This window comes from Ranitomeya imitator, chromosome 2 (assembly GCF_032444005.1).
Source record: "Ranitomeya imitator isolate aRanImi1 chromosome 2, aRanImi1.pri, whole genome shotgun sequence".
In the NCBI taxonomy this organism is placed as follows: domain Eukaryota; kingdom Metazoa; phylum Chordata; class Amphibia; order Anura; family Dendrobatidae; genus Ranitomeya; species Ranitomeya imitator.
The window spans coordinates 298,389,623-298,403,578 of record NC_091283.1 but is presented as its reverse complement, the minus strand read 5'-3'; the positions used below and the strand labels follow the sequence as shown (position 1 = coordinate 298,403,578).

The following is a 13,956-nucleotide window of genomic DNA, read 5'->3' as shown; positions in this document are numbered from 1 at the left end:
TGATTTTTAATCACAGCTTTCATCCGTCTTGACATGCTTTCCACCAGAGTTTTTTAATGGGGTTCAGGTCTGGGGAATGGGCTGCCCATGACAGGGTTTTGATGTGGTGGTCTCTTAATTTTTGTCAGAGCTGTAGTAGACGTCCGGTAACTGGTGATAATTCCTTCATGTGTGGGGTCTATTTGTCTCCCGAGAAATCACACGTTACAGTCCACACATAACACTGTGTAGAAAAGGCGGCGCGGGGTAATTGTGCCAGTAGTGAGGGGGAATAATGGCGGAAACGTCACTGACTGAGGAGAAGTTTCCATGTAGAGTCTACACTCCGGATATCATTCACTGAGGCCCCTGATCATGTGACCCCTGACTCCTCCCCTCCTGTGACCTCATCACAGGTCCTGTGCGCACAGAGCAGCCATATATGTGGAGTGGGCTCTGCAGGTGGAGGTAGGTGTTGGAGGCCACATTACTTTGGGGGGGGGGGGGGCATTAACCCCTTCAGCTCAAAGACACTTTTGGGGTCTCTGTGTTGTGTGAACAGTGACGTAACAGCTGTAGACAGAATTCGGCTTCGCCGGTTCCCAAGTCCTCAGACACCTGCAGGATGAGAGGACAGAAGCCCAGAGAAGTTCTCCCACAATGCGATGATTCCTCTCCTGGCTCCAGCACCATAATGTAGATACTAGTGATGAGTGAGCGCGCTCGGCACTTGATCAAGTATCGTGTGCTTTGGCGCTATGCTCAAGAACCCGCCCGTATGTTTCACGGCTGTTAGACAGCCAATAAATATAGTTACATGGCTTGAATAATGACCTAGGTCCATCAAGTTCAACCTTCACCAATTGTTCATTTTGTCACTAATTTAACTATAACCCACAGTGTTACTTGTACTGAGGAAATCATCCAGCCATTTTTTAAAAGCTGTTATAGTGTCTGTCGTGCTAGGTGCATTAATCTACATTTATCAATATTAAACCTCATTTGATCTTATCCAGATGATTTTTAATATTGTAATTTCAAGGTCAGATTTTAATATCCTACATAGCTTGGTGTCGTCAGCAAAGACTGACACTTTACTCTCAATCCCATCTGCAAGGTCATTAATGAAGAGGTTAAGAAGAATTGGTCCTAGCACAGATCCACTGCTGAGTATATCCCATTTAGAGAACGTACCATTTATGATAATAACTCTTTGTTTCCTGTCATTTAGCCAATTCCTTACCCATCTGCATATAGTTCCCCCAGTCCTTGCTTCCGTAGCTTCGGTATAAGGCTGTTATGTGGTACAGAATCAATGTCTTTGCAAAGTCCAGATAAATCACATCATTACCAACATCCAGATTTGCACTCACCTCCTTATAGAAACACAACATGTTAGTTAGACAAGACTTATCCTTCATGAGTCCATGCTGGTTGTCAGATATATTATTCTCTGCAATATATCTCTGCAGGTCATCTCTTATGATGCCCTAAAAAACTTTGCACACTATTGATGTCAGACTTACCAGACGGTAGTTACCTGGATCCACCTTCTTACCTTTCTTAAAGGGAACCTGTCACCCCGAAAATCGCGGGTGAGGTAAGCCCACCGGCATCAGGATTCTGTAATGCTGTAGATAAGCCCCCGATGTTACCTGAAAGAGGAGAAAAAGACGTTAGATTATACTTACCCAGGGGCGGTCCCGCTACTGGTCAGGTCAGATGGGCGTCTCTGGTCCGCTGCGGCACCTCCCATCTTCTTTCCATGACGTCCTCTTCTGATCTTCAGCCACGGCTCCGGCGCAGGCGTACTTTGTCTGCCCTATTGAGGGCACAACAAAGTACTGCAGAAAGGTCAGAGAGGCCCGGCGCCTAGATCCCAAACCTGGCTGGATTGCAAGGGATTCTATAAGTGCGGCACTACGTCTTGCACCACTTGCGCTCACAGCCTGACTGGCAAAACTTTTACCAATTACAATAATACAAAGGAATTTAACATAAAAGAATTTATCAACTGTCACTCTGAGAATGTAGTGTATAAAATTGGGTGTAAGGAATGTAAGGTTGCATATGTAGGGTGTACAACTAGGAAATTAAAAACAAGGATATCGGAACACCTGAGAGATATTACAAATTTTAATATCATTAACAGAAATACATCTATGGTTTCAAAACATTTTACAACGCACCATGAAGGTAATATCTCTGCTATGTTCATTCCGGGGATTAAGCTATTAACCCTTTTCTGACATTAGACGTACTATCCCGTCGAGGTGGGGTGGGCCCCTATGACCACCGACGGGATAGTACGTCATATGCGATTGGCCGCGCTCACGGGGGGAGCGCGGCCGATCGCGGCCGGGTGTCAGCTGCCTATCGCAGCTGACATCCAGCACTATGTGCCAGGCGCGGTCACGGACTGCTCCCGGCACATTAACCCCCGGCACACCGCGATCAAACATGATCACGATGTGCCGGCAGTATAGGGAAGCATCCCGCAGGGAGGGGGCTCCCTGCGGGCTTCCCTGAGCCCCCCGCAGCAACGCGATGTGATCGCGTTGCTGCGAGGGTCTCCTACCTCCTTCCTCGCTGCAGGCCCCGGATCCAAGATGGCCGCGGCATCCGGGTCCTGCAGGGATGGAGGTGGCTTACCAAGTGCCTGCTCAGAGCAGGGCTTGGTAAGCCTGCATAGCTCTCAGACAGATCGGTGATCTGACAGAGTGCTGTGCAAGCTGTCAGATCATCGATCTGTGATGTCCCCCCCTGGGACAAAGTAACAAAGTAAAAAAAAAAAATCCTAAATAATGAAAAAAATATATATATATTATTCCCATAAATACATTTCTTTATCTGAATAATAAAAAAAACAATAAAAGTACACATATTTAGTATCGCCGCGTCCGTAACGACCCGACCTATAAAACTGTCCCACTAGTTAACCCCTTCAGTAAACACCGAAAGAAAAAAAAAAAAACAAGTCAAAAAACAATGCTTTATTATCATACCGCCGAACAAAAAGTGGAATAAGACGCGATCAAAAATACGGATATAAATAACCATGGTACCGCTGAAAACGTCATCTTGTCCCGCAAAATACGAGCCACAATACAGCATCATCAGATAAAAAATAAAAAAGTTATAGTCCTGAGAATAAAGCGATGCAAAAATTATTATTTTTTCTATAAAATAGTTTTTATCGTATAAAAGCGCCAAAACATAAAAAAATGATATAAATGAGGTATCGCTGTAATCGTACTGACCCGAAGAATAAAACTGCTTCATCAATTTTACCAAACACGGAACGGTATAAACGCCTCCCCCAAAAGAAATTCATGAATAGCTGGTTTTTGGTCATTCTGCCTCACAAAAATCGGAATAAAAAGCGATCAAAAAATGTCATGTGCCCGAAAATGTTACCAATAAAAACCTCAACTCGTCCCGCAAAAAACAAGACCTCACATGACTCTGTGGACCAAAATATGGAAAAATTATAGCTCTCAAAATGTGGTAACGCAAAAAATATTTTTTGCAATAAAAAGCGTCTTTCAGTGTGTAACGGCTGCCAATCATAAAAATCCGCTAAAAAACCCGCTATAAAAGTAAATCAAACCCCCCTTCATCACCCCCTTAGTTACAGAAAAATTAAAAAAATGTATTTATTTCCATTTTCCCATTAGGGTTAGGGTTAGGGCTAGGGTTAGGGCTAGGGTTAGGTCTAGGGCTAGGGTTAGGGCTAGGGTTAGGGTTAGGGCTAGGGTTAGGGCTAGGGTTAGGGCTAAGGTTAGGGCTAGGGTTGGGGCTAGGGTTAGGGCTAGGGTTAGGGCTAGGGTTACGGTTAGGGTTAGGGCTAGGGTTAGGGCTAGGGTTAGGGCTAGGGTTGGGGCTAGGGTTAAGGCTACAATTAGGGTTGGGGCTAAAGTTACGGTTAGGGTTTAGATTACATTTACGGTTGGGAATAGGGTTGGGATTAGGGTTGTGATTAGGGTTAGGGGTGTGTCAGGGTTAGAGGTGTGGTTAGGGTTACTGTTGGGATTAGGGTTAGGGGTGTGTTTGGATTAGTGTTTCAGTTATAATTGGGGGGTTTCCACTGTTTAGGCACATCAGGGGCTCTCCAAACGCGACATGGCGTCTGATCTCAATTCCAGCCAATTCTGCGTTGATAAAGTAAAACAGTGCTCCTTCCCTTCCGAGCTCTCCCGTGTGCCCAAACAGGGGTTTACCCCAACATATGGGGTATCCGCATACTCAGGACAAATAGGACAACTTTTGGGGTCCAATTTCTCCTGTTACCCTTGGGAAAATACAAAACTGGGGGCTAAAAAATAATTTTTGTGGGAAAAAAAAAGATTTTTTATTTTCACGGCTCTGCATTATAAACTGTAGTGTAGCACTTGGGGGCTCAAAGTTCTCACAACACATCTAGATAAGTTCCTTGGGGGTCTAGTTTCCAATATGGGGTCACTTGTGGGGGGTTTCTACTGTTTAGGTACATTAGGGGCTCTGCAAACGCAATGTGATGCCTGCAGACCATTCCATCTAAGTCTGCATTCCAAATGGCGCTCCTTCTTTTCTGAGCCCTCCCATGCGCCCAAACAGCGGTTCCCCCCCACGTATGGGGTATCAGCGCACTCAGGACAAATTGAACAACAAATTTTGAGGTCCAATTTCTCCTGTTACCCTCGGGAAAATACAAAACTGGGGGCTAAAAAATAATTTGTGTGGGAAAAAATTTTTGTTTTATTTTTACGGCTCTGCATTATAAACTTCTGTGAAGCCCTTGGTGGGTCAAAGCGCTCACCACACATCTAGATAAGTTCCTTAGGGGGTCTACTTTCCAAAATGGTGTCACTTGTGGGGGGTTTCAACTGTTTAGGTACATTAGGGGCTCTGCAAATGCAATGTGACACCTGCAGACCATTCCATCTAAGTCTGCATTCCAAATGGCGCTCCTTCCCTTCCGAGCCCTCCCATGCGCCCAAACAGTGGTTTCCCCCCACGTATGGGGTATCGGCGCACTCAGGACAAATTGGACAACAAATTTTGGGGTCCAATTTCTCCTGTTACCCTCGGGAAAATACAAAACTGGGGGCTAAAAAATAATTTTTGTGGGAAAAAATTGTTTTATTTTTACGGCTCTGCATTATAAACTTCTGTGAAGCCCTTGGTGGGTCAAAGCGCTCACCACACATCTAGATAAGTTCCTTAGGGGGTCTACTTTCCAAAATGGTGTCACTTATGGGGGGTTTCAACTGTTTAGGTACATTAGGGGCTCTGCAAATGCAATGTGACACCTGCAGACCATTCCATCTAAGTCTGCATTCCAAATGGCGCTCCTTCCCTTCCGAGCTCTCCTATGCGCCCAAACAGTGGTTTACCCCCACATATGGGGTATCAGCGTACTCAGGACAAATTTTACAACAAATTTTGGGGTCCAATTTCTTCTCTTACTCTTGGGAAAATAAAAAATTGGGGGTGAAAAGATAATTTTTGTGAAAAAATATGATTTTTTATTTTTACGGTTCTGCATTATAAACTTCTGTGAAGCACTTGGTGGATCAAAGTGCTCACCACACCTCTAGATAAGTTCCTTAGGGGGTCTACTTTCCAAAATGGTGTCACTTGTGGGGGGTTTCAATGTTTAGGCACATCAGGGGCTCTCCAAACGCAACATGGCGTCCCATTTCAATTCCTGTCAATTTTCCATTGAAAAGTCAAACGGCGCTCCTTCCCTTCCGAGCTCTCCCATGCGCCCAAACAGTGGTTTACCCCCACATATGGGGTATCAGCGTACTCAGGACAAATTGTACAACAACTTTTGGGGTCCAATTTCTTCTCTAACTCTTGGGAAAATAAAAAATTGGGGGCGAAAAGATAATTTTTGTGAAAAAATATGATTTTTTATTTTTTCCGGTTCTGCATTATAAACTTCTGTAAAGCCCTTGGTGGGTCAAAGTGCTCACCACACATCTAGATAAGTTCCTTAGGGGGTCTACTTTCCAAAATGGTGTCACTTGTGGAGGGTTTCAATGTTTAGGCACATCAGGGGCTCTCCAAACGCAACATGGTGTCCCATCTCAATTCCAGTCAATTTTGCATTGAAAAGTCAAATGGCGCTCCTTCGCTTCCGAGCTCTGTCATGCGCCAAAACAGTGGTTTACCCCCACATATGGGGTATCGGTGTACTCAGGACAAATTGTACAACGACTTTTGGGGTCCATTTTCTCCTGTTACCCTTGGTAAAATAAAACAAATTGGAGCTGAAGTAAATTTTTTGTGAAAAAAAGTTAAATGTTCATTTTTATTTAAACATTCCAAAAATTCTGTGAAATACCTGAAGGGTTAATAAACTTCTTGAATGTGGTTTTGAGCACCTTGAGGGGTGCAGTTTTTAGAATGGTGTCACACTTGGGTATTTTCTATCATATAGACCCCTCAAAATGACTTCAAATGAGATGTGGTCCCTAAAAAAAATGGTGTTGTAAAAATGAGAAATTGGTGCGTCACATATGCCTCCCTCGCCGGAAACATGCTATGAAGTATTCCTATGATACGCAGAAACCGGATGTGCGGCATCGGAATCCCCGGTCAGATGGAAGTGCTCTGTGAGACGCTTAATGGAACGCAAACAGGAGAAGAAAGGAGGTGGTACAAGAGGCGGTTCTCATCGCTGGAGCTAATTGGATAGGTAAGTATCATAATATGAAGAATATATCATGAAGTGACCTAGGAGACATCAGAGAAGATCATGTTAGATAGGAATTAAAAAAGGAACAAAACCATAACAAAACAACGGTATCTTAGCAACCAGAGACATGTGGACAAATAGGATAGGTGTTACAGACAAACTATCTTGAAGTAAAAATTAGAAAATAATAGGAAATATAGGGAGATATTTTTAATATCTGTAAATAACTGAGTGATCCCTTACTATAGAAATATAATTTTCCCAGTGGCTAATTATTTAACAGTAAAAGGGATTACAATAAACTTGTAACATCAAAATCCATATTAAGTCCCTTTGGTTCCATACTTTGTAAAAAATGGATCCAGTATGCTTCTCTGGCTAATAATTTTTTAATTAAATTACTACATCCGAGTGGAGCGCTGTTCATCTGCTACTGACCCCTTGTGACCGTCACCTTTCTTGGTATAAACAGATCCTTGGAGAGATATTTGTATTGTACTGTCCCCTTATATACTTATACATGGTTATTACATCGCCCCTTAGTCATCTTTTTACTAGACTAAATAATCCTAATTTTGCTAATCTCTCTGGGTATTGTTGTTTCCCCATCCCCTTTATTAATTTTGTTGCCCTCCATTGTACTCGCTCTAGTTCCATTATATTCTTCCTGAGCACCGGTGCCCAAAACTGTACATAGTACTCCATGTGCGGTCTATCCAGCGATTTGTACAGAGGCAGTATAATGCTTTCTTAATTTTAAATACATCTGGACCTACAGTACATCTATTCAGCAGCCAGCACAGATTATATCCACATTAATCCATTCGTCTACAGCATGGTCACTTGCTGACCCATAGATCTGCTGCAGCGGATAACTTTATATGCTTTATCAAAAGCCCCACCTGATGAGTAGAATTTGATTATATCATTATACTTTGCATTGGATAAGACCCTATTTGCACTGATCTCTCCAACAGCATTCCTAAGCTTAGGAAGATGACAGTCCTTTGAAGTACAAGGTCAGTTAACCCGAGATTTAAAACCTGGCTTCTCAGAACATCTCCATGGAGTCAGATGACCAGTGGGCTTTCACAAATGTATCCATGGGGCTCAGGTGACCGCAGGGTCCAAATCCTGACTTTTCCCAAATGTATCCATGGTTCAGTGATGGTCAATGGAGCAAACCTGCATGGACTGGGGCCATGTTCCCCTAAGCTGGCATCCTGTAGAATGACAATTCTGTGTCCCTTGTGATGGAGCTATGATGTCTTCATTGCTCTCCTGTAGAGAGTCTCTGGTTCTTTGGATGTTTGGATGTCTTAGCTGAATATCTGTCTCATGTTACAGAGGCATCTAACCTCTTTTTTATTGTTAACAAGTGTTTTTCAAGCCAGCATTCACAGGTAAAGGGGAAGAATAGTGATGAAACCAACTCTCATTATTTGATTATTTAATCCATTTGCATAGTTTTTCCTCCTCTGTTTTGCAAGCCAACAAGCTAGCTGGCATGAACAATGTATAATCAAAATATCAGCAAACATCATTATTCAATTATCCTGTGTCTCTAGTCATCCAGGAGAACAGCACAATATGTTACATCAAGTGTCAACTTACAAGTCAATATTACAGGCTTATACGAACAAACGTCTGTGTTTTTTTGACCAACAAGAAAGAAACACATACATTTAAAAGTCAGCAAACACATAACAGTCTATTCTTCCGGGCTTGCTGAAAATAGATGTTTGGTTAATTAAGAGGAAAAGCTGTTTCATCACAAAAGATTTATAAAAATTTTTGAGATTTAGTTTAATGTCGCTGGCAATTTGTTTCTCTTTGGAGAACTTTGCTAGCTTGATTTCTTTTTTACATTTCTTATTTAGATCTTTATACTCCTGGAATGTTATTTCTGTATTATTGCCTGCCATATACAGTAATGCCGTAGCCATGTTGGCTACTGGCATTACTGTGACTAGCTGGCCGCATTGAGTCACTGGGTTAATATAAGACCCAGTAAAATGATGCTCACCACAATGTCCTCTGGAAGCAGTTCGGGGAGAGTTATTATAGGAGAAAGAGCTTAGATTAATGTCCATTCCACCCTAAATATTATAAATGTTCACCCTCTAGTGCCTTTCATGCTGCAGTGCGTATTTAACATTTTTTAAACATATTAAATAATTAATTTAAAAAAATGATGTGGTATCCTCCCTATTTTTGTTAACCAACCAAGGTAAACCAAACAGCAGGGGGCTGATATTATCTGTCTGGAAAGGTCCATGAATATTGGCCCATTCCCAGCATAAAAATGCAAGCCTGCAGCCGCTCCCCAGAATTGGCGCATCACATTAGATTTACAAATTCTGGTACTTTGTCTGGCTCTTCCCGATTGCCTTGCTATGATAGCCATTGGGCTAATATATTTTGGGGTTGATGCCAGCAGTAAGCGGACATCAATTCCTGGGATTAATATTGGAGAGGTATCTATCACACAAAAATGTTTATTTAAAAAAAACTCCCTGACTTCCTGATTCACCAATTTATTGATTTTAAAAAAAGCCATGCTGGCCCAAAGTAGTTGTTATTATTATTATTATTATTTATTGTTATAGCGCCATTTATTCCATGGCGCTTTACATGTGAGGAGGGGTATACATAATAAAAACAAGTACAATAATCTTAAACAATACAAGTCATAACTGGTACAGGAGGAGTGAGGACCCTGCCCGCGAAGGCTCACAATCTACATGTGATGGGTGAGAATACAGTAGGTGAGGATAGAGCTGGTCATGCAGCGGTTTGGTCGATCGGTGGTTACTGCAGGTTGTAGGCTTGTCAGAAGAGGTGGGTCTTCAGGTTCTTTTTGAAGGTTTCGATGGTAGGCGAGAGTCTGATGTGTTGTGGTAGAGGGTTCCAGAGTAGGGGTGATACGCGAGAGAAATCTTGTATACGATTGTGGGAAGAGGAGATAAGAGAGGAGTAGAGAAGGAGATCTTGTGAGGATCGGAGGTTGCGTTTAGGTAAGTACCGGGAGACGAGGTCACAGATGTATGGAGGAGACAGGTTGTGGATGGCTTTGTACGTCATGGTTAGGGTTTTGTAGTGGAGTCTCTGGGCAATGGGGAGCCAATGAAGGGATTGACAGAGGGGAGAGGCCGGGGAATAGCGGGGGGACAGGTGGATTAGTCGGGCAGCAGAGTTTAGAATAGATTGGAGGGGTGCGAGAGGGTTAGAGGGGAGGCCACAGAGCAGGAGGTTGCAGTAGTCAAGGCGAGAGATGATGAGGGCATGGACAAGGGTTTTTGCAGATTCTTGGTTGAGGTATGTACAGATTCGTGAAATATTTTTGAATTGAAGTCGGCAGGAAGTGGAAAGGGCTTGGATATGTGGTTTGAAGGAGAGATCAGCGTCAAGGATTACCCCGAGGCAGCGAGCTTGTGGGACTGGGGAGAGTGGTCAGCCATGCACTGTAATGGATAGGTTCGTTGGGGAGGTCGCGTGAGATGGGGGAAAGACATTGAGGGATTCTGGTTAGTAGGGAGGTGATATCTGGTCCAGAGATGTAGATCTGTGTGTCATCAGCATAGAGGTGATACTGAAAGCCATGAGATTCTATGAGCTGTCCCAGGCCAAAGGTGTAAATGGAGAAGAGCAGGGGCCCAAGGACTGAACCTTGTGGGACTCCGACAGATAAGGGGCGAGGTGAGGAGGTGGTGTGTGAGTGGGAGACACTGAATGTCCGGTCTGTTAGGTATGATGAGATCCAGGATAGGGCCAAGTCTGTGATGCCAAGGGATGAAAGGGTCTGTAATAATAGGGAATGGTCCACTGTGTCAAAGGCAGCCGACAGGTCGAGGAGGAGGAGGACAGAGTAATGTCGCTTGCTCTTGGCGGTTAAGAGATCATTGGTGACCTTAGTTAGGGCAGTTTCAGTGGAATGGTGTGACCGGAAGCCAGATTTTAAGCGGTCAAAGAGGGAGCAAGAAGAGAGATCGGAGGACAGTTCAAGGTAGACGTATTGTTCCAGGAGTTTGGAGGTATAAGGGAGAAGTGATATAGGGCGATACAGAGGATGGGTCAAGAGAGGCCTTTTTGAGGATAGGTGTGATGGAGGCATGTTTAAGGCTTGAGGGGAAAACACCAGTTGTTAGTGATAGGTTGAAGAGATGGGTTAGGGTTGGGATGAAGATTGTGGTGAGGTTTGGGATGAAGTGGGATGGGAGCGGGTCAAGTGCACAGGTGCACAGGTTGTGAGATGTGATCTTGAGAGTAGAGTGGAGAGTTGATCTTCTGTAATGGTGGAGAAGTTGGTTTTGGAGGTGGAGGGCTGGGAAGTTGGGAGGAAGGGCTCTGGGGGTTGTTGACCAAAACTGTCTCTGATGCTATCAATCTTCTGCTTGAAAAATGAGGCAAAGTCTTCAGCTGATATAAGTGGGGAGGGAGGAGGTGCTGGGGGACAGAGGTGAGAATTGAAGGTGTTGAATAACTGTTTAGGGTTGTGAGACAGGGAGAATATGAGAGATGAGAAGTAGGTTTGTTTAGCTGTGGCGAGTGTAGTCTTGAAAGTAGTGAGGGACTGTTTGAATGCGATGAAGTGCTCGTTAGAGTGGGATCTTTTCCATCTGCGCTCAGCAGCCCTGGAAGCTCGACTCAGTTCTTTGGTCAGGCTGGTGTGCCAGGACTGTCTGTTGATTTTGCGAGCTTTGGTATGTGTTAGGGGGCAGCAGATTCCAAAGCTACAGCTATTGTGCTGTTATATAGAGCAGCAGCATCATCCGCATTGTGTATGGAACTTATGTCTGAGGGATTCAGAGTATGAATGTAGGTCAAGATGTTTAAGATTTCTGCGAGGGTGTGAAAGTTTGTGGGGTGGGGATTGTAGACATGGAGTGGAGAGAGATGAGAATGTGAGAAGGTTGTGGTCAGAGAGAGGAAGAGGTGAGTTAGAGAGGTTAGATAGGGAGCAGAGGCCGGTGAAAATGAGGTCCAGTGTGTGACCATCTTTGTGAGTGGCTGCAGAAGACCATTGAGTGAGGCCAAAGGAGGAAGTGAGAGATAGAAATTTAGTGGCAGCTGAGAGGGAAGTGTCAAAGGGGATGTTGAAGTCGCCCATGATGATAGTGGGGATGTCCGCGGAAAGGAAATGAAGTAGCCAGTTGGTGAAGTGGTCAAAGAACGTGGTGGTTGGCCCTGGGAGGCGGTAAATGACAGCCAGTTGGAGGTTGGAGGGGGAGTAGATGCGCACAGAGTGCACCTCAAAGGAAGGGAGGGTAACAGAGGGTGGCAGTGGGATTGGGGTAAAGGAGCAGTTATCTGACAGGAGAAAACCAACTCCTCTACCATGTTTGCTTCTGGGGCGGGGTATGTGAGAAAGGTGGAAGCCACCATAAGAGAGTGCAGCAGGGGAGGCTGTGTCAGAAGGGGTGAGCCAGTTTTCGGTGATGGCGAGGAAGGAAAGTTTGGTAGTAACAAAAGATCGTGGATGTAGGAAAGCTTGTTGCAGACAGAGCGAGCATTCCACAGATCTCCTGTTAGTGGGACTGGGGAAGCGGGGGCTGGGTGAATGGGTATAAGGTTAGAGAGGTTACGGAAGTTTGTGATAGAGCGTGGATAGGAGCTAGAAATTACTGTGGGAATATCGTGAGGAGGACCAGGATTTGAAGAGATATCACCAGCAGTGAGAAGGAGCAGAGAAAGTGTTAGCAGGTGGGAGCAGGAGAGGGCATGAGGTGGCTGTATGTGTTTGGAGACAGAGGATTGTATGTTAAGGAACAGTTCTGAGGAGGAGGTGAGATGGATGGGGAGGATTGAAGCAGAGATAAACAGTTCCTTACTTGGTGTGGGGCTTGGGGGAGGTAGCAGAAAATGAAGGATTATAGGGGTGAAAGTGAAAATAAACAGAAACATTGTTTACAGTGACTGGCCAGTTACCTTCAGTTCCCTTCAGGTTCAATTCAGGTTTTAATTCTATTGTAATCCACACTTTTAGGACACACTTATAGGAATCACACTGCAGACTGAAGTCTATGCAGACTTGAGCTATGCAATATATGTAAAACTAAGTGCGTTCAGGTGTGAAGCAGAGAGGAGTGGTCTCTGCTCATCATGGTCAGAGAATTAAGAGTGGACCAGATGCATACAATCAAGCCCGAGTAAACAAGGTCATAAATAACACAGAGTAAGCTGGAGTTAGCTGAAAGGCATACCATGAGAATGCTAGAAGCAGAGGCAAGTCTGTGTGCAAAGCTGGGTGATGTACTATGTGCACTTCATAGACAGACGGCAGGAGAGCAGGAAAGCTGGGTGGATGAACTTACCTGTCGGAAGAATAGAGATGCTTGTTAGAGTGCAATGGTGGCAGGTAGCAGGGCACAGTTTGTATACATCTTTCAGGTTTTAATTCTACTGTAATCCACACTTTTAGGACACACAGCAGGAATCACAAGCATTCTGACGCAGTCCACAAATGGAAACCTGAAAGGCCTAAAAAGAGAGACTTAATTGAATAAAGACAAGAGACAGTCACTCATTCACCAATTTATTAGCCCCACATCTCTGACATAGTCCATGCTGCTCCTACGAGGTCCACCAATTCTGTAGTACAACCTTTTGAGCCTTGTTCTGAGATAGACACTTCATAGGTCACTCCCGGTCAGACTGTGACCTGGAAGTCAGAGATGTGTCCTGGTGTCTTCTCAGTGCCCTTCCTATTCCATTTGAGCGCTCTTTCAATCCATTTCAGCAATTTTCATGCCCTCTTGTTAGAGTCTTCTGGAAAAAAATTTTAGTTTCTCACTGACTTTCATTATATTCGGTACTCGAGTCAAGCCTCTCCAACCTACTGGATTCGAGTAATGAGAACGCAAGCATTTTACTAGATACAATTGATGACACTTCAGGGAATTTGCATGAATATATGGCAAATACTTGCTGGATATTCTGCTTTCAGGACTGATTCCACCTGTATGTCCTATTAAAAAATTCAGGAGAAGATCCTGTCAAATCCGTGACGTACGATCCATCAGATGTCAAATGTCAGAACAAATGCACATACGTTACATAAAAATAATACATGACACAAGAATACAAGAGAAAAGGGATATAAATAAACGACCATCTCACAGCCATTGAATTACTGTATTATAAACTAATAATACTACAGTAGAAATATATTGCACAGGGGATATGGCAGCCAATTCCCACAAGAAGAATCCTGGAAACACAGAATTAGAAATGTTTCTTTCTCCACAGTTTCTATAGGACTTAATACATTCCTGATTCCGGAGAGTAATAGA

The 13,956-nt window shown here is 43.9% G+C and overlaps 1 protein-coding gene across 2 annotated transcripts in view; it reads left to right on the top strand.

Annotated features, from left to right (window-relative positions):
- Positions 1–394: 394 nt before the first annotated feature.
- The window catches only part of LOC138663320 (zinc finger protein 84-like), a 29,754-nt gene continuing 16,192 nt past the window's right edge, over positions 395–13,956 (top strand). Inside the window, exon 1 of one of the 2 annotated variants that reach the window (XM_069749497.1) lies at positions 395–447. The gene's annotated coding sequence lies outside the window, so the exon portion shown is untranslated. The remainder of the gene's footprint in view (positions 448–13,956) is intronic. The other variant, XM_069749496.1, reaches the window with a different exon arrangement.